This window comes from Cavia porcellus, unplaced genomic scaffold (genome assembly GCF_034190915.1).
Source record: "Cavia porcellus strain 051 isolate PalLab524CR breed Dunkin Hartley unplaced genomic scaffold, mCavPor4.1 scaffold_32, whole genome shotgun sequence".
In the NCBI taxonomy this organism is placed as follows: domain Eukaryota; kingdom Metazoa; phylum Chordata; class Mammalia; order Rodentia; family Caviidae; genus Cavia; species Cavia porcellus.
The window spans coordinates 13,957,335-13,974,845 of record NW_026947515.1 but is presented as its reverse complement, the minus strand read 5'-3'; the positions used below and the strand labels follow the sequence as shown (position 1 = coordinate 13,974,845).

At 51.5% G+C, this 17,511-nt stretch overlaps 2 protein-coding genes across 4 annotated transcripts in view; both read left to right on the top strand.

Moving 5' to 3' along the window:
- Window positions 1–17,511, top strand: part of Cep112 (centrosomal protein 112) — a 607,347-nt gene that overhangs the window by 588,443 nt on the left and 1,393 nt on the right. The gene's annotated exons all lie outside the window — the stretch shown is intronic.
- The window catches only part of Axin2 (axin 2), a 31,350-nt gene continuing 29,829 nt past the window's right edge, over window positions 15,991–17,511 (top strand). For 2 of the 3 annotated variants that reach the window (XM_063241696.1, XM_063241695.1), the window contains exon 1: window positions 15,991–16,190. The gene's annotated coding sequence lies outside the window, so the exon portion shown is untranslated. The remainder of the gene's footprint in view (window positions 16,191–17,511) is intronic. The other variant, XM_063241697.1, reaches the window with a different exon arrangement.

Genomic DNA, 17,511 nt, shown 5'->3' with positions numbered 1-17,511 from the left:
ACATTATCCACTATCGATTCATCTGTTGATTATCATCTGGACTGTTTCTGAGACTCAGCTACTATACTCTGTGCTGCTATAAATATGTATGTGGCTATATCACTGTGGTGTGATGTTTTTAACTCTTTTGGGAAGATATCAAGAAGTGTAATGGCTGGGTTGAACAGAACCTCTAGTTTTTGTTTTTTGAGGAATTTCCATACTGATGGTTTCCATAGTGGTTGTACCAATTTACTTTCCCTCTACTGGCATTTGTTATTGATTTCTTGATGACAGCCATTCTTTTTGGAGTGAAATGGAATCTCTGAATCATTTTAATTTTTATTTCCCAAATGACCAGTGGTAGCAAACATTTTAAATTTATTTGCTGTTTGTATTTCTTCATCTGAGAAGCATCTGTTCATTTCAGATGCCCACTTTTAGACTGGGTGCCCTACAAATTTTGTTGTAGGTCCTGCCTCTGACCAGAGTTCATGGAAAATGGGTTAATAATAGTAGTTCCTACTTCAGGGAGTGGCTGTGCAGGAAGAGAACGAGTCCGTCTGCTGGGCCAGTGCCCAGGAAGTGCCCCTCTCACTTGGCAGTTTTTATGACCTGTATACTTCTGGCACCTGAAGCCTTGGGTAGCCTGCCCCTCACCTGTGCTGGACACAACCTCCTGTTCTTTCTTGTCCCCACTGACTGTGTCTTTTCCTTGATCTTCTCTCCACGAACTCTGGACCAAGGATTCAAATGTCTAGGGGCAAGGACCAAGACTGGGAAGCCAGGGCAGCCTCCCAGAAGCCCTGCAAGCCCTTATCAGAAAGGAACTGCTAACAACTCTGTCTCTGGTTTATGGCTGTCTTCTTTCTTTATGGCCCTTTTACTGCCCCGTGGGCCTAGGGCTGAGACAGGCTGCTCTTTGAAAGGGGAAATGGGGCCAAGCACAGAACAGCTATTGCTGGTGGATGTGGCTGCCGAGCCACGGATCCACCTTCCTCTGAAGAGCAGTTTCAGATTTCTTGTGGCTCAAGTGGTATCAGCGTAGAAGGTTCTGTGGCACTGCTGACCCAGTCCCAAAGCCTACAGGTGCATTGGACCACCTTGCCCATGTCTCTAGCAGCTTCCAGGATCTTATCTTATCTTATCTTCTAAAGAAGATAACGCTGACCATTCCATTCCTGGGGCAGCAGCTGGATTATCATGGCACCCACCACACATTGGACCTGTTTGCCGCCCAGAACTGGTATGTGGGAAACCTTGAAAAAAGAGAAAAAGAAAGAAAGAAAGAAGAATGAAAAGAGAAGAAAACAAAGGACGGTGTAAAGATGGTTTCAAGCCACGTACAGTTTCACATGCCTATAATCCCTAATCTCAGCTCTGAGGGAGGCTGATGCAGGACGATCATGAGTCAGAGTCCCACTTGGGAGTTTAGTGATACCCTGTCTCAGATTAAAAAATAAGAAAATAACTGGAGTTGTAGCTCAGTGGTACAGTACTCAATTTGATCTGTAGTACCACCAAATAAATAAATAAAACATTTCTGCCAGCAGTCAGTCAGCCTTATGCCTTATGAATGGAGAAATAAACCCTAAAAGGATACACAACTTGGGGTTGGGGATTTAGCTCAGCGGCTTAAGTGCCTGCCTGGCAAGCACAAGATCATGAGTTCAATCCCCAGCACCAAAAAAAAAAAAAAGAATACACAACTTCCTCAAGGCCATGACTAGTCAGTGATGGGGTTATGGCTTGAAATGTGATGTGTCTTTCTGACTCCATTTGTTGGATGCACAAGTGGAAGACTTGGTCTTGACAGCTTTGAAGGCCCCATACTGCTCAGGTTGTCTAGAGGAGCATGCCTAGAAAAACTGGCACCTTCCATGTGCAGCACAAATAGCACAGCACAGGCCACGTGCAGGGAGAGGTGTGGTGGAGAATAGTTCAGAGATGGGTTGGCGTCTTCTTTTGGAGGGGAAGAGGGAAGACAGGGTCTCATTATGTAGTCCAGGCTGGCCTCAAACTCATAGCGATCCTCCTGACTCAGCCTCTTGAGTGCTGGTTTTATAGGCATGAACCAGCAGGAAACATGTTAAATTGGGTGTTGAAGTTTAGGAGGCTGTTAAATGGCACTTCTTTTCTCTACCAAACACACCTAACTGAGAGTAGTCATAGAAGCATGGCAATACCCCACCTGTGGCCCATAAAATCCAGCAGATGGGTATGAAAGGCTGGATTCACTGTTCATCAAATACACAGCAATACGCAGCAACAGTTAGCCACTTAGAGCTGGATCACAGTTAGGCATGCTGAATACCAACGTCAGTACAGAAGGCACCCTTGGGTCCATCTGCCAGCAGTCTGCCCTGGGAAACTTAGGGTCTGGAGTTGGGAGAAGCAGGTGTTCCCCTTACTGAACTGGGCAAGGCTGATCCTGAGGGTCCAGCAAGAACCCTCAACATTCCCCTGGCCCTGCTCTGCCTCTGACATTCCTCCAGCATCTGAAAGACAAGGCCAAGCATTGGATACCGGAACCCGGCAAGGCCATCAGCTTCCCTCCTTCCCACAGTCCCCACCAGCACAGGAACTGAAATAAGTACCTGCAAAGGTGCCCAAACGTGTGCTTCCGGGTGTGGCAGCCACAACTGTCCTGAGGGCACCCTGGAGACTGAGGCGGGAAGGTGACAAGTTCTGGTCACCCTGTGTGGAATTTAGTGTGACCTTGTCTCAAAATGAAAACTTTTAGGGGTTGAAGGATTGGAGATTTAGCTCAGTGGCCTAAGCGCCTGCCTTGCGAGTGCAAAGGTATGAGTTCAATACCCTGTACCAAAAAAACAAAGATTGAGGGACCTGGGTTTAATCCTTCAAGTGCTCCTCAAATCAACACACTCCTTTTTGCTTTCTATCTTGTCTCCCTTTCTTCCATTCAACAGTAAATTCCTGCTAAACTGGACGTGGTTCTGGCCTCAAAGACTAAAGGAAGGGTTGGGTTTTGGGTTTTGGGTTTTGTTTTTGTTTTTGCACTATGAGACAGGGTCTCATATAGTTCAGGCTGGCCTCACACTTGAAGTGACCCTCCTGTCTCAGCGTCCCAAATCCTGGGATTATGGACATGAGCCACCACACCTGGCCTTCTGTGTCCTGGGACAAGCCTCTGCCAAGAGGTTCTGGAACCCAGGGAGAGGAGGAGCCTCCAGGGCTTAGGGACCCATGCCAGGTTCCCACAGCAAGAGGGCAGGAAAGCCAGGCAGAGGCAATGGGCAAGGGTCAGGAGAAAGTGAGCAGGGTGTCAAGGCACGCTGAGTCCACTAGTCCAGGGCCCAGAGATTTGGCTCCAGGCTCTGGCTCCTGCCTTCTTTGCTTGCTTGCTTGTAATGCTGGGGATTGAACCCAGGGCCTTTCAACTGAGCTACATCCCCAGCCCTTTTTATTTTGAGACAAGGTCTTAAATCCCTAAGCTATCGAGGCTGGGCTCAAACTTGCGGTCCCTCCGTCTTAGCCTCACAGTGCTGGATTGTACCACACACCTGGCTTTGGTCATCTACTTTTATTTATTTATTTATTTATTTGTATTAGAAGTCAAACTTAGGACCTCATACTTGCCAAGCAGGTACTACACCACCAAGCTATATGCCTCCCCTGGTCACCTACTTTTAAACCTCTCCTCTGCCCTGGGGCTTGGTTACCCAACGCCACCACAACACCAAGACACTACAGTCTGTGGTGTCTATCAAGGCACAGACACCACTGCCATGGGGGCCAGCAGGCCAGTGCCTCACACACCAGCCAGCTGTAGGACCCTGTTACCCTTGGTAACGGGAAATGCACCCTGTAGGAAGGCTCAAGTGTCTGTGGCCATCCACCGCCTGCTGGAGGCTTCTCTTTGAACAAGACTTTTCTCTGATGCAGAATTTGAATGAGGGGCCAGGGATGTAGCTCAGCGCCACAGTGCCTGTCTGGCAAGCACAAGGTCCTGAGTTTGATTCCCAGTACACACACACACACACACAAAAGAATTTGAATGAGGAATGGAATCTATACCAAAGGAACTGATAAAAGCAAGCTGGCATCTTGGCAGCTTGACACAAAGCCCAACAAAGGTGCAGGGGAAAGATCCTACGAACTTTGTGGTCATGCCTTGATCATCACAAAACTGCCAAGACGCGGGACCTAACGTGGGCTGTGCATTCCCTTACCATGTGCCAAGCTTTGCAGGAGAGGGGGAGCCAGTACTTCCGGAAGCCTGAGGGGTGAGAAGACACAAGGACAAGCGGCTGTGCCCTCTGGGACCCCTCCTCAGCCTCCACTCTCCCTCCTATCCCAAGCTCATCGTACAGCCTTGGGAAGAAGCAGTAACTATTACACACTGAATTTTTTTCTTTCAGGGATCCAACTCAGGGACTTTGCCCTGAGTTTTGCACCTTCCTGCCCTCTTTTTTAAAGAACTATTAAGTTGTCCAGGATGGATTCAGTTTTTTTTTCTTTCTTTTTTTTTTTTTGGTACTGGGGATCAAACTCATGACCTCGTGCTTTACAGGTGCTTATACCACTGAGCTAAATCCCCAGCCCTTCTTTTTGTCTTTTTGAGAAAGGCTTTCACTGTGCAATTCTGGCTGACCTTGCACTGATGGTGATCCTCCAGCCTCAGCCTCCCACAGTGGTGGTTTTAAGAGGATGAGCCACTATGCCCAGAAAACATTATAGCACACCATGCTGCTAAGACACTGGAACTGGCAAGAGGGCTGGAGGATGGAGGTGTTGGTGATAAGGGGACTTGGCAGGGCTGGGTGCCGCTGATGCTGCACAGGATGTGGGGTACTAGGGGAGACAAAGTGCAGTTGCCCCTCAGTGTCCACAGAGCATGGGCTCCAGGACACCCTACACACTGGCAGCTCATTTAAAATACTGCAGTGTTTGCACTTAAGTGTGCACGGCCACCCTTCCTGGCATGGTGCGAACACTATGCAAACAGTTGTTCTGTGTGGGGAGTAATCATAAGACAAAGTGTGGGCGTTTAGTACAGATGCAGTTTTTTTAATGTTTTCAGCCTGAGGTTGTTGACACCACGGAGGCTGGACAGGTGGATGCAGAGGGCCAACTGTCCCTGTTGTGACGGTGGTGCGGGGAGGGAGGTGTTCTCTTGGGGGCTCACAAGAAGGGAGGTAGCTGGCTGAAAACTGGAGCAGCTCTGAGGCGCTGGTGAATGCCAAGATCTCTTAGGGTCTTGGGAAGACATCTGTGCCAGAAAGCTGAGTGCTCACATCTTTCGGAAACTCGGTCTATTGGCTGGAACATTTCCATGCAAACCTCACCTTAAATCTGCCCTTATTTTACTCCCACTTTTCATTCAAGAAAGCGGGTCTCAAAGAACCCACGTGACCCACAGGAAGGCTATTCTTGGAGGGGCACAGGGTGCGCTCCTTACTTTGTCCCCAAAGTGTCTCACCCTTATTGAGTGTCCTGTCTTCATCTTCCTGGTAGCCCTCAGACTCCTTTCACCCAGGAAACACCCAGGGGGAAGAGGCAGCCCTGGCGCTGGGCGGGGTCCAGCTACTTCCAGAGCTTTCTCGACCCCTTGGCTCATCTTCACACTTCAAGATAAAGAAATCACCTCTCAGCTGGTGTGGTGGCACATGCCTGTGACCCTGACACTCTGCGAGGCTGAAGCAGGAGGATTACAAATTGAACCCCAGGCTGGGCAGTTTAGAGATTTAATATCTTGTCTCAAAATAAAAAACAAGGGGCTGAGGATTTAGCTCAGTGCAAAGGCCCTGGGTGCAATCCCTAATCTACCAGCACCACCTAATAATGATGATGATGATGATGATGATGATGATGATGGAGAGAAGGAAGGAAGAGAAGAGAAAGAGAGATGAGAGGGAATGAGGCATCTACCAAGCCTGCCAGGGCGTCTGGCCCCTCTGTCTTCAGCTGACACGGGTTTCTGGAAAAGGCAGCTGCTTCTCAGGCTTGGGACCTTCGCTAGTCCTGTTCCCAGCTGCTGTGGCCACTCTCCAGTGCTTTCCAAGCCTACTCTGCCTCTCCTCCAGTGCTGACACAAAAAATACCCACCCTGGCAGCATGGAGCAGGCCTGTAATCCCAACACTCAAGAGGCTGAGACAAGAGGATGGCTGTGAGTTCAAGGCCAGCCTGAGCTACAAAGTGAGATCCAATCTCAAGAAAGCAAACAAATAAAAAAAAAGTCCAATATAGCCTCAGGGTTCTGGCCTTCCTCCTCCTACCGGCAGCTGCTGAGGGCAGGGCTCGACCCTTCTTTTTCCATTAGGGCCCTGGTACCTGCTTCGGCAGGAGGCTGTTTCTTCCTGGAGAGGCCAGGCCCTTTTTCTCGGGCTGAGCCGCTGTCCCAGGTCACAAGAGACCCTCCCTTGTCCTGTGGAGTTGAAGACTGACACCTTCTCACAGAGGCATTAAGAGGAGGAGACCTCCTGGGGTTGGCCGGATGGGACGGGAAGCAGCCTTTGTCTGGGTAGAAGAGGTCAAAGCTCAAGGGGTGGGGTGGGGGAGGTTGGGTCAGTTGGGGACCGCCAAGTTCGGGTGAAGCAGCTGCTTGACCTTCACCAAGTGGGTGGTCGCCTGCGAAGGCGGAAATGGGCCAGAGGCCTCCCAGTCGGTCCACACCTGCCCCACACTTGCTTCCTGGATGGTGGGGCTCTACTCTGGTGCCCATCTTGGCCTCAACCTTTGTGAGCCTTGCTGCACCCTTTCCCCTGGGTTTCCCCAGCATACTCTGGAAGCAGCCACCCCGACACTGACCTGTCCCTCCCCACTCCAAGGCACGCAGCTGTCTGGCACCTGCCTTCTCACCTCTCCCATTGCACCCTGGCAAGTCACCCGGGCCTTAGCTGACCTCAAATAGCGCAGCGGACAGGGGAGACTGAAGTCCTGACTTTCCACTCACTGCTTTTTGAGTTGTATCTTTCTGGCCACTAGGCCTTGATCATTTTCTGATTTGTGAATTTATGGATTCCTACGAAAAGTTTTACCAGGGTACAGGATATAACTCAGTGGCACAGCTTCTACATGGCAATTGTGAGGTCCTGAGTTCAATCTCTGATACAAAAAAAAAAAAAAAAAAAGGAACATTCAGGACGCTGAGGCAGGAGAATGGCTGTGGGTTTCAGGCCAACCTGAACTGCGCAGTAAAACCCTGTCTCAAAAAAAAAAAAAAAGAAAAGAAAAAAATGTAGACAGATTTAATATACAGAGCATGAGTCTCTGCAAAAACAGCCATTTCAGAGAAAGAGAAAACAATATCATCAGAAAAGATTTGTTCTTTTAGCCAGGTGTAGTGACACATGTCTGCAATCCTAGCAATCTGGGAGGCACAGGCAGGAAGGTTACAAGTTTGACCCCTGCTTGGGCAATTTAGCAATTTAGTGAGACTTTGTCTTTAAAAAAATTTTTTTAAAGAGCTGGGAATGTAACTCAGTGTGTAAGGTCCCTACTCCCTGAAAAGCTGGGCTTGCTGTATCCTTGTTCCTGTTGTACCTAGTGTATTTTTTTTAACATCCCGTATGTGTTTGCATGATTTATAGCTTTAATAATGTGTTTTTCTGTGCCCAAAATGTATCTGTGAAAGTATTTCTGAAGAAAGCATCAGGATAGGAAGTGAGGCTCAATTCACACCTTTAGTTTTGCTTGTGATACTGTTTTGTGAAGAAAACCAATGCAATCAACCATACTAATCTTGGGACAACTTCTCCTTGTGTGTTCAGAGGAATTACCTCCAGGGCACCCTGTCATTAAAGCAGTCATCAAATAATAAAAGATTGCTGCAAAGTCCTTCTAAGCGCTTCCATTCCGGAAATGCCCACCTCCACCCCATCTAAATTTATTGACATGCATCCCAGGCTCGCTTTCCAAAACCCTCCTTCCAAGCAACAGCCTCATTCCCCAGGTTGCTTTGGGCACCGCGTTTAAATCAGAAAGATACTTTCACTAGCTTCCTTCTCTGCGGTTTCCTGTCACTCCGAGGAAAAGATCTGTTTCCTTTTTCTAAATTTGAATGTGATAGCTTACAAATAACATTATCTGCCTTCTAAACCAAGAGATTCTGTCTCTCTACTTACAAGTAAAGCAAATGTTGATTCTGAGTTTGATTAAATGTCTCCATCCTGTAGATCATAAAATCTCACAGTGACTTGGTTTTCTGTTCATAATGTATTTGGAGAAGTTTGATATATTTTATGAAAACCTCCAGTAACCCTTGAGGAACTTCAAACATGGTCTAATTGTTGCCAGGTTTCCCTTGTTGATATTCTCCATTAATGTACTGGCATCTAAAAGGCGCAGAAAAGGTTTACATCACCAGTGCATCTTACATCTTGTTTTTCTGAATTAGCAATATCAGCCAACAGAAAAGCAGGGTGGAGTGGCGCATATCTGTAATCCCAGCACTTGGGAGGCTGAGGCAGGAGGATCACTGTGAGTTCGAGGCCAGCCTGAGTACACAGTGAATTCAAGGCCAGCCTGGACTTCATAGTGAGACAGTGTATGATTTTGCTACTCTCTTCCCAAAAGGATGGCTCCCAACCTGTGGGTTCAGAATCTGAATTTGGCTTAGCTTGTGCTTTCCCATGAGACTACAGAGTGCTCTGGAAAGTCTTGGCCAGATAGAGGTTGGCTTCCTGATCACCCACTTGGTCGGTGTGAGGGCCACCTCCTGATCCCAGCAAAAGCATCTAAGATAGAAGTCCCGTCTCAGAAGGAATATTCTACCCTGTGTGACAAATTCTATGCCAAAAGAGAGCCAACCAGTCCTGCCCATGCCCAGGAGAAGGAACCTCTTAGGGTGTAATGCCAAGAAGCAAGTTTCTCTGGGGGCCAGTGCAGTGATGCCAGCCACAGCTGCTGGGGCACAGACATTAAGCTGCTAGGGCTCTAGTCTGCAGTACCCCTGCCAGGTTGGGATGAGTTTAGAGTAGCTAGTGCGTGTGTCTTCACCAGCTGTTAGATTACTTCACTTATCATTGGTGTCCAAAATCTATTTGAGCACTTGTTGAGTTTCTGTCTTGCGCCATGTACTGGGCTTAGGGACAGAAGTATTGTCCTCAGTTTCTCGTGGTTGAGTCAGTGGGACAGAGAAGTCTGTCAGGCAGTGCTCCAGAGAGGAGGCCCAGGTGCTGGAGGAATACAGAGGGGAGGCACCTAACCCAGCCAGGGGCAAGGCCAATGGCAGTGAAGTGGCCGGCCAGTCTCAGAGGAGCCTGGAGCCAAAAGGCACAGTGCCAGGAAAGCTGTGAGGCTCCATGAGGGACCGCACAGGGCAGGACAGAGCAGTGACAGCAGGGAGTAAGCTGGAGATGGGCCCGGACAAGCCGCCTTCCTTGTGCACTGTTGCTCAGGGTTTGGGGCTTATCCTGAAGGGTAGGTGCAGCCAGGGGAGGATTTGGAGCCGAGAGTGATGCAGTTGGTTTTGGGTTGCAGGGTGTTCACAGAGATAGTGACATGTAAGGGAGTTTGGGGGCAGGATGCCACACACCACAGCATGGAGAAGAGTTCGAACACATCACTCCTCCAAGGAAAGCTGGTAGGAGCTATTGTGGATCTGGGAGCAAGGGAGTGATGCTAGGAGATTTAGGGGGTAGAACCAACAAAGCCAGGAGAACGAATGGGGCATTTGAGGGAGATGGAAGAGTCTAGAAGTGGCCCAGGTTTCTAACTTAGCTGGAGAAGATGAAATTGCTGCCTAATGGAAGGATGGTGGGTTTCAATGACGGACAAAGAAGGCTTTGGTTTCAAGTGTGTCCAACTGGAGGTGACCACAGTGACCCCAAGTGTGGAGATGATGAAGGCGGGTTGTGCAAGAGGACATGGGCACAGCTTCTGGAGGCCCTGGTCTCTCCACAGCTTAGGGCAATTCCTGGGGAAGGAGCCAAAGCATGAGGGATGAGTGGACAGTGCAATGGCCTCAGATAAGGGAAAGCGGACTTCAGCAGGAGAGAGAACAGCAGGCCAGGGAAGCCATACGGTGATCAGAGGGGGCTCGCTCATGTGATTCCCCATCAGGACTGGTTTTGTACCAGGTGGAGGGTGCCTTTCATGGCATCAGAGTGTGAGCGGGCAGCAGGTGGTCAGGAAGACTGGGTAGCTGGTGTAGCCTCCTTGAAAGAAGCTGGCCAGGCCCTTTGTACCACCTGAGTGCGCTGAGGACAGTAGGTTAGGATGACCAGCATTAGCAGGTTAGAGAATAAAGCAGAGCACTGTTGACACGGTATAGAAAAGGTGCTTTTGGGGCTGGGGATTTAGCTCAGCGGCATAAGCGCCTGCCTTGCAAGCAGGCAGTCGTGAGTTCGATCCCTGGTACCGATTAAAAAAAAAAGAAAGAAAGAAAAGAAAAGGTGCTTTGATGTGGAGCAGTATCCACCAGCTGAGATTCCGAGGGGCTCCCGTCTTATCACAGCACATCCTTCAGAACCCCCAGGAAGGTTTCCCACAGCAGGCAGCAACGCTCTGAGCAAATCAAGAAACAGTAGGAGAAAGTTGAGAAAGAACTTCAAGATCAGCTAAACTTTATTTCCCAGAACATGTTTAAAATGAGCAAAATGGAAGCCAGATGGCCCAGGGTGGCATCCAACTATCAGCTGCTCAGGAGGTGGAGACAGGAAGATCACAAGTCCAAGGTCAGCCTGGACCATTTAGAAAGACATTGTCTCAAAATAAAAAAGTAAAAAGGTTGGGGATGTCACTGAGTGTGAAGACCTTGGTTTTAATCCTTAGTACTTAGAAAAAAGAAGAGGAGTCAGGCACGGTAGTGTACCTCTGTAGTCCCCAGCGCGCAGGAGGCTGAGGCAGGAGCATCGCCATGAGTTCCAGGCCAGCCTGTGCTCCACATAGTGAGTTCGAGGTTAGTCTGACCTACCTAACAAGATCCTGTATCAAAAAAGAAGGAAGAAGGAAGGAGGGAAAGGAAGGAAGGAGGAAAACAAGATCAAAATAAGGCAGGAGCAGAGGAAGATGTCCAGAGGGCTGGCTTGGGCATATAACCTACTCACAAGCAAAGCATCACATCTCCTCAATTGGAGTGATGACTTAAAGATCTTCTAGTTTTCATTTCCTTTTCTGAATATGATCTTTCCAAGAGCTGTCTGTCTGTTGGTATGTGATACTATGGGAAGGAAACTAAAAAGTTAGTTTTAATATTGATGATCTCTTATGGTTACAAGCTCAGGCAGACTCCTACAAAACTGAATTCCAAGATGATGACCGGTGAGATGCTGAAAAATTCAGCAGTTTGTAGCTCTGCTTGTAATAAATATTGAAGTCTTTTGAAAAGACATCAAAGCAAAGAAATCAATACAAGCATACACCTATAATGCCAGTACTCTGGAAGGCTGAGTCAGGAGGATCAAAAGTTTGAGCCCAGCCTGGGCAAGCTAGTGGTTTAATGAGATTGAGACCCTGTTTCAAAGTAGAAAATAAAAAAAAAAGATGAGGATGTAGCTCAGTGTGAAGACCTTGGGTTTAATCCCCCTGTTGTATGGCAGGAAAAAATAAAATTAGGAAGCTTATCACTTAATAGTGCTTTAAATTTTGTGTATTAACAATGATAATTTTATTAAGTAAGTTTCTCCCAACACTTCTGTTTATTAGAATTTCTTAAAGAAACCTTACTTTTTCCCCTTGTGGCTTCAAAATCTCTACCTTGGCATTCACGGATCCCTCCTCTGCCCTTGGCAGTGGAAGCAGGAGGAGACAGTGGCAGGAGCTTGGATCCCAGTATTACTCCTGTGTTGCTCCTCTGAGGCTCAGCGGGGTCAGTGCTCCCTGAGATGGTCCTGCCTCCCTCCGTCAGCTGCCCATGGAGACAGGTTGCCCAGGGTAACAGATGCCAGCACTATCCAAGGGTCGGCTGATGGCAGCCCAGTGCCACCGGCCAGGGGCCTGTGCAGGTAGAGGCTGTCGGGTGTGTGTCTGTGGAGTTTCAGGCCAAAGCCAGTTTGTTTCCTTTTTTGAGACAAGGCCTTACTATGTTATCCAGTCTGGCTTTAAACTCAGTATGCAGCCCAGGCTGGCTTCAAAGTCACAGCAATTCTCCTGCCTCAGCCTCTCCGGTGCTGGATTACGGGAGTGCACCACCACACTCAGCTTCCCGTAGCCATTCTTGTAGGAAAGCTTCCATGCTGCATTTATGAGCACCGCTCTTAGCCTGCATTGCCCTGGGTCTTTTCTCAATGGTGGAGAAAAAAGAGAACTAGCCAAAAGTGAGGACCCCGGAAGACTCTAACTCAGCTCTGACATGGGCAAGGTGGTCCTGGGCAAATGTCGTCACATAGGCTTTGTGTAATCTTTCTCACCTTGTGAGTGATGGGTTGGATTAGGTAGTAACTGAAAAGGACCAAATGGGCTGGAAAATTCAGTTACTTCCTATTGGCTTGGGCAGGACAGTCATTAAAAGATGGCAGAAAGGCAAAACTTTCTCAGGTTCTTCGGTAGGCCTCTTGGTGGTCGCTTTCTGGAGTGATCAGTGACTCCTTGCTTTGTGGTTAGTGGTTTGGGAGAGTATCTTTGCTTTGTGATCTGGGAGTTTCTTCCCGCAGCAGGGAACAAGGGGTTCTCCAGGGAAAGGTGGCACTGTGGAAACAGTCACCATAGAGCTGGGGACACACTTTTGTAGCAGATGTGAAGTCCAAAGTTTGTTTTGTTTTTTTGTTTGTTTCTGGAGACAAGGTCTTACCACTCATGCAATTCTGGCTGGCCTTGAACTCACTTTGTAGCCCAGGCTGGGCTTGAACCTGCAGTGATCCTCCTGCCTCAGCCTCCCAAGTGCTGGCATGTGCCACAATGCCTACCTGGTTTCATTGCTAATGCGGACAGAAACAGAACTGCCACTATGTTTTGAAAAACTCGCCTGTGCCAAGCATGTGCCAAGCATTTATATTTCCTCTATTCTTCCGCTTACAGCAGCCTTTTGAGGGAGGTTTCCTCCTCCTTCAGGTGAGCAAAGGTTCTGGGAGTGGTTAGGTAACCTTCAGTCCTAGGAAAGGTTACCTGGGTCTCTCTCCTGTATACAAAGGCACATTGTCTAAGGTGGCACTTTTCCAAAGGAGGAAAGCTGAGTTGCTGAATCCTAGGGAGTAATCCTTGGTCTTGGCAACTCCCAAGACCCTGCTGGTGCGATTTCTCCCCCATAGTGGTTTGGGGGGGCAGCAAGGGGTTGGCGAAAGGGCTGAAGGTCTGACCGGAGGCCTCCCGAGGAGCCTTTAGTCCTTGTTTTGTGGGATTCTAGGATTTCAGCTCAGTATATACTTCCAGAAAAGGATCACCGTCTGCTTTATTAAACTTGCCTACGCTTAGGCCAAGTGGGCTGTTTATCCTCCTCTGCAGGGTTTTGCTTTCAGGAGAAGGGGTGGGGGAGAGAGTGAGCATGTGCAGAAGTCCATCACCTTGCTTTCCAGTTTCCAGGCAACCACACAGGATTACAACAAGTCACATGATAGCACTGCTGCCAGGGAGAGGAGGAAAATGGAAAACTGTGCTATCTTGAGAAAGGGCTGGGAAGCAGCAAAGGGCTTTGGATTCTCCTCCAGACAAACCATCAACAAGTAGTGAAAGACCCATGGGTTACAGAGGTCTTCTGGCTTCTCAGCAGTTGGCCCAACCTTCTGCCGGATGGAAAATGTCCCACTAAATATGGAGCTGGGGGAGGGGACAGGGCAGGGGTAAGATGGCAGTGATGGCCATGGGGTCATTGGCCTAAGGTGACCCTAGCACCTGTTCCGGCTCCTGGAGGAGTTGGTACTGCGAAGATGCAAAGCCAGCCGGGCTCCCGGGCCCTCCTCCTCCGCTGCTGCTGCAGTCTGGGATAATAGGGAGCAGGAGAGTCCTCTGATTAAAGCCCAGCCTGTGATGAGTGCAGCTGCCTGGGGGGCAGTGAAGGGTCAGTGGGGACAAGTGGGAGGGGAGGAGAACCACCCATGAAGACCGAGTTTCCACTTCCTTTTTGAAAGCCTCCTCTCTCTGAACATTGTTTATTTTGATTCTGGATGTTTTGATTTTTCTGTCTCCCCTCCCCCACACTGTGTGTCTGTGTGTACACACTACCCCCCCCCCCCACTGCTGTTTATGCTGTAGATGCCTCTACGGCAATTCATCTCCTCAAGTCTACACTTTTGTTCCAGTAATAACACCCTCTGCGCGCCTAACAATTGCCAGGAACCACAGTGACAGTCAGCCATGGGCACTCCTGGGGTCTCAGAAGGGGTGGGTGTGCCCTGAGTGAAGGGTCCCACTTACTAGCTGAGAGCTGGAGGCTGGGGGCAGTCGTGAGCCACTGGCCTTCCTGGGGTTCTGGGAGGCCAGGCTGCTCCTCTCACCTAGCAGATGTCTCCAGGCGAGGATGCACCATGGGAACACATTCTTTCTCTGGCTTTCCCATGAGGGACCTAAATTCACAGCCTGGACCACTGGCTTCATGCAGTCTGGTCTGGTGGGGTGGCCCGCGGACAGGGAGAGGCAGGCTTCTGGGAGGGAGTTGCCACCCCCCTGGTGTCAGGTGTCAGGTGGCAGCCACCGGCAGGGCTGAGAGAGCTCTCTGGGCCCTTGTCACATGGCTGTATGTGCAGAGTCCTTGCTGCTTTCCCAGCACATCTTGGGTGGCTTTTCATTTGGAAACCTGGACAGCCAGGTGTTTTTTTTGCTGTTGTTAGTTTTTTTTTTTTTTTTTTTGTCTTTTTCCTTTTTTATCGGTACCGGGGATCGAACTCACGACTGTCTACTGGCAAGGCAGGCGCTTATGCCGCTGAGCTAAATCCCCAGCCCCTCTGTTGTTAGTTTTGTTTTGTTTTGGTACTGGGAATAGAATTGCGGACCTTGTGCTTGTCAGGCAGGCGCTGGGTGGCTGAGCCATATCTCCGGCCCCTGACTGTCAGGTTTCTTGCTTGTTCACAAGTTCTGAAGGTTTAATAGTAGGGTTCTCTGCATGTACAGAAGCCTGTCCTCCACTATGTGCAACAAGAAAGTAAATGAAGAAAAAGTGAGTGGTACAGACAGCCAAAGCCGGGCACTGCTCCCGGGAGGCCAGAGGTCTCTGCCCTTCACTCAGGGCTCTCTTTGGTCACACTTTTTTTTAAAGGAAGAAAAGTTTACTAGGTCATCACATGACGATCGTTCTATTGCAGTAGATGAATAAATAAACAACGTCCTGGATTTGAGGCATATTTTCTTCCTTTTTTTCTTCACATTTTCTATTTTAAGGGAGAGGCAAAGGTTGTGCCTTATAAATATTTTTGGTTGAATAGGGAGAGGAATTCAAAAGTGACAATGAGATGCATTTTCAATATATTAAAGCCGCGTGTGGAAGGCGGGAAAAGCCATTTCGTGTCTGTTTAATGGGTAACATATGGGAGGATGGGGCCTTTTGGAATAGAGATCCTCACGTAGTTGTTTTGGAGAGATGGTACAGCGTTAAGGAAGCTTTTTGGAGCTTGAGAGCCGGGGTGAAATCTTCAGGTAACTGAGACACGCTCCCTCTTGTCTCTAGCACGACTTACAGTCCCATCCCTGAACTGGTCCTCTCTCCATCCAAACTCAGGCACGCGCGCGCTAGGTTTTTCGCGTCCCTGTCCCGTGTCACTTGGCCACTCAACTCCAAGGCTAAAATTTCTCATATTCGGTCCTCCCAGCCCAGATTTTCAGGGAAACTTGAATACAAGTAGAAAAGTGTTTGATGATAGAAAAAAAAAATCTGCTTGCTTGCAGTTCTTGCGACGGCCAGATTGCTACAAGAAACTGTTGCATTCCAGAGCTGGAAAGGGCGAGGGCAGGCACGGGGTGGAGACTAGAGCAAAGAGGCCGGAGAACTTGAAAGAAGAAATCAAAACTCCGGCCGGGAACGCCCGGGGGCCTCGGAAAAGGGTGCTGGGGGGCGGAGGAGGGCCGGGCAAGGGTTAATCCGCGAGCGGAGCGTGCGGCGGGGGCGGGCCGGGGCGGGCCGGGGCGGGCACGGGGCGCTGTCCCTTTAAGGCGGGCGGCGCGGGCCGGCCGAGCGCCGCGGTGATTGGCGCGGCGGGATCACTGGCTCCGCGAGCCCGGCCCGAGGGAGTCGGCTGGAGCCGGCTGCGCTTTGATAAGGTCCTGGCAACTCAGTAACAGCCCGGACCGGGAAATAAAAATAACCCTCCCCGCCATGGACCTCGGGACCGCCCGGCGGCCGCGGCGCCCGCCTCCCCTGCTGCACGCCCTGCTCTAAAAGGTGGGGGTGGTGGCGCGGTCCCCGCGGTGCCGCTTCAAAGCGAGCCCCCCTCGGACCCGGCCGAGGTCGCCCCGCGCGGCGCCAAGAGGGGGCGCGGGAGGCGGGCGGGGGCGCGGCGGGGCCGGGCCGGGCGCGCAGAGGGTGCGGGCCGGGCGGCCGCGGAGGGCAGCAGGCGGCGGGCGCGGGGGGCGGCCCGGGCGCGGCCGGCGCGTACCTCCCTTTCAGGACCGTGCGCGCGGCTCGCGCCTTTGAAGTGCACAGTTAAATCCGCAGCGCAGTTTTTGTTGGAAGCGCCCAGAGGACATTTGGTGCGCCGAGTGACTGCTGGAAACCGGACCGGTGTGGAAAGCCGGGCCGGGCGGGGGCCGAGGGGCCGGGGACGGCCGCGGCGGGCGCGAGGTCCGCTCGGATCGTCTGCAGCCGCTGCCCTCACCCCGGCCGAGGCTCGCTCTGATCCTGGATCGTTGTTTCCCTCGTCGCGCGACTCCCCATGTTCCCCGACGCCCGGGCCGGCCGGGGGGGCCCGGGGCTGCCGCTACGATCCAAGCTGGGGGCCGGGGCCGGGGCCGGGGCCCAGGCCGGGGTGTCTGCGAGGGCTCGGCGCGGAGCGAGCGCGCGGACCCACGGTGAGTGCGGAGGCCGAGGCGGGCTGGCGGCCCGCGCGCTTTGATGTGCGGGGCGGCGCTTTGAAGTTGGCAGGCTGGCTATTTCGGGGCGCGCTCCGGGCGTGTGCAAAGGGGAGCGGCGGGCTCGGCGCCCAGCGCTCCGGGGGGCTTGGCTGGGCCGCCCTGTGCTCCCTGCGCCGGAACCCCCTGCCCAGCGCTGGGGTGGCCGGGGGCCGGCGGGGAGACTTCTCCAGGTGGGGGCGGGGGCGGGGGCGGGGATTGGGCCAGACCCCATCGGGGGTCGCGTCGCTGTTGTTGCGGACGTGAGTCGGGGTGTGAATATGCGCCCGAGCACCAGGGGAAGGTGGGATGAAAGGGTGGCGGCGCCCCCTGTTTCTTCCCCGCCCCGAGCTCCCCTCCCACTCCTCTCCTCCCCTCTTCCCTCGCGGCCGCGGGTCCGCGCGTAGGGACCGGAGCACTGCTGGAGGCTCATTCTGCGCTCAGGACCGGCCGAGCCTTGGGCGCAGGGTCCTTTGCGTTCCCCCTGCTGCCTGGACCCTGCCTCCCCGAGCGCCCCGACCGTTTTTGCGGAGAGGCAGGCTCCGCTCGTCGCCATTTCGGGACGAGGCGGGTGATTTCCGCGCTTCTGCGGGCACCGCTGCGAGCTGAGGCGCCGAGGCCGACCCCAACCCGGGCTCGGGGCGCCTCTTGTCCAG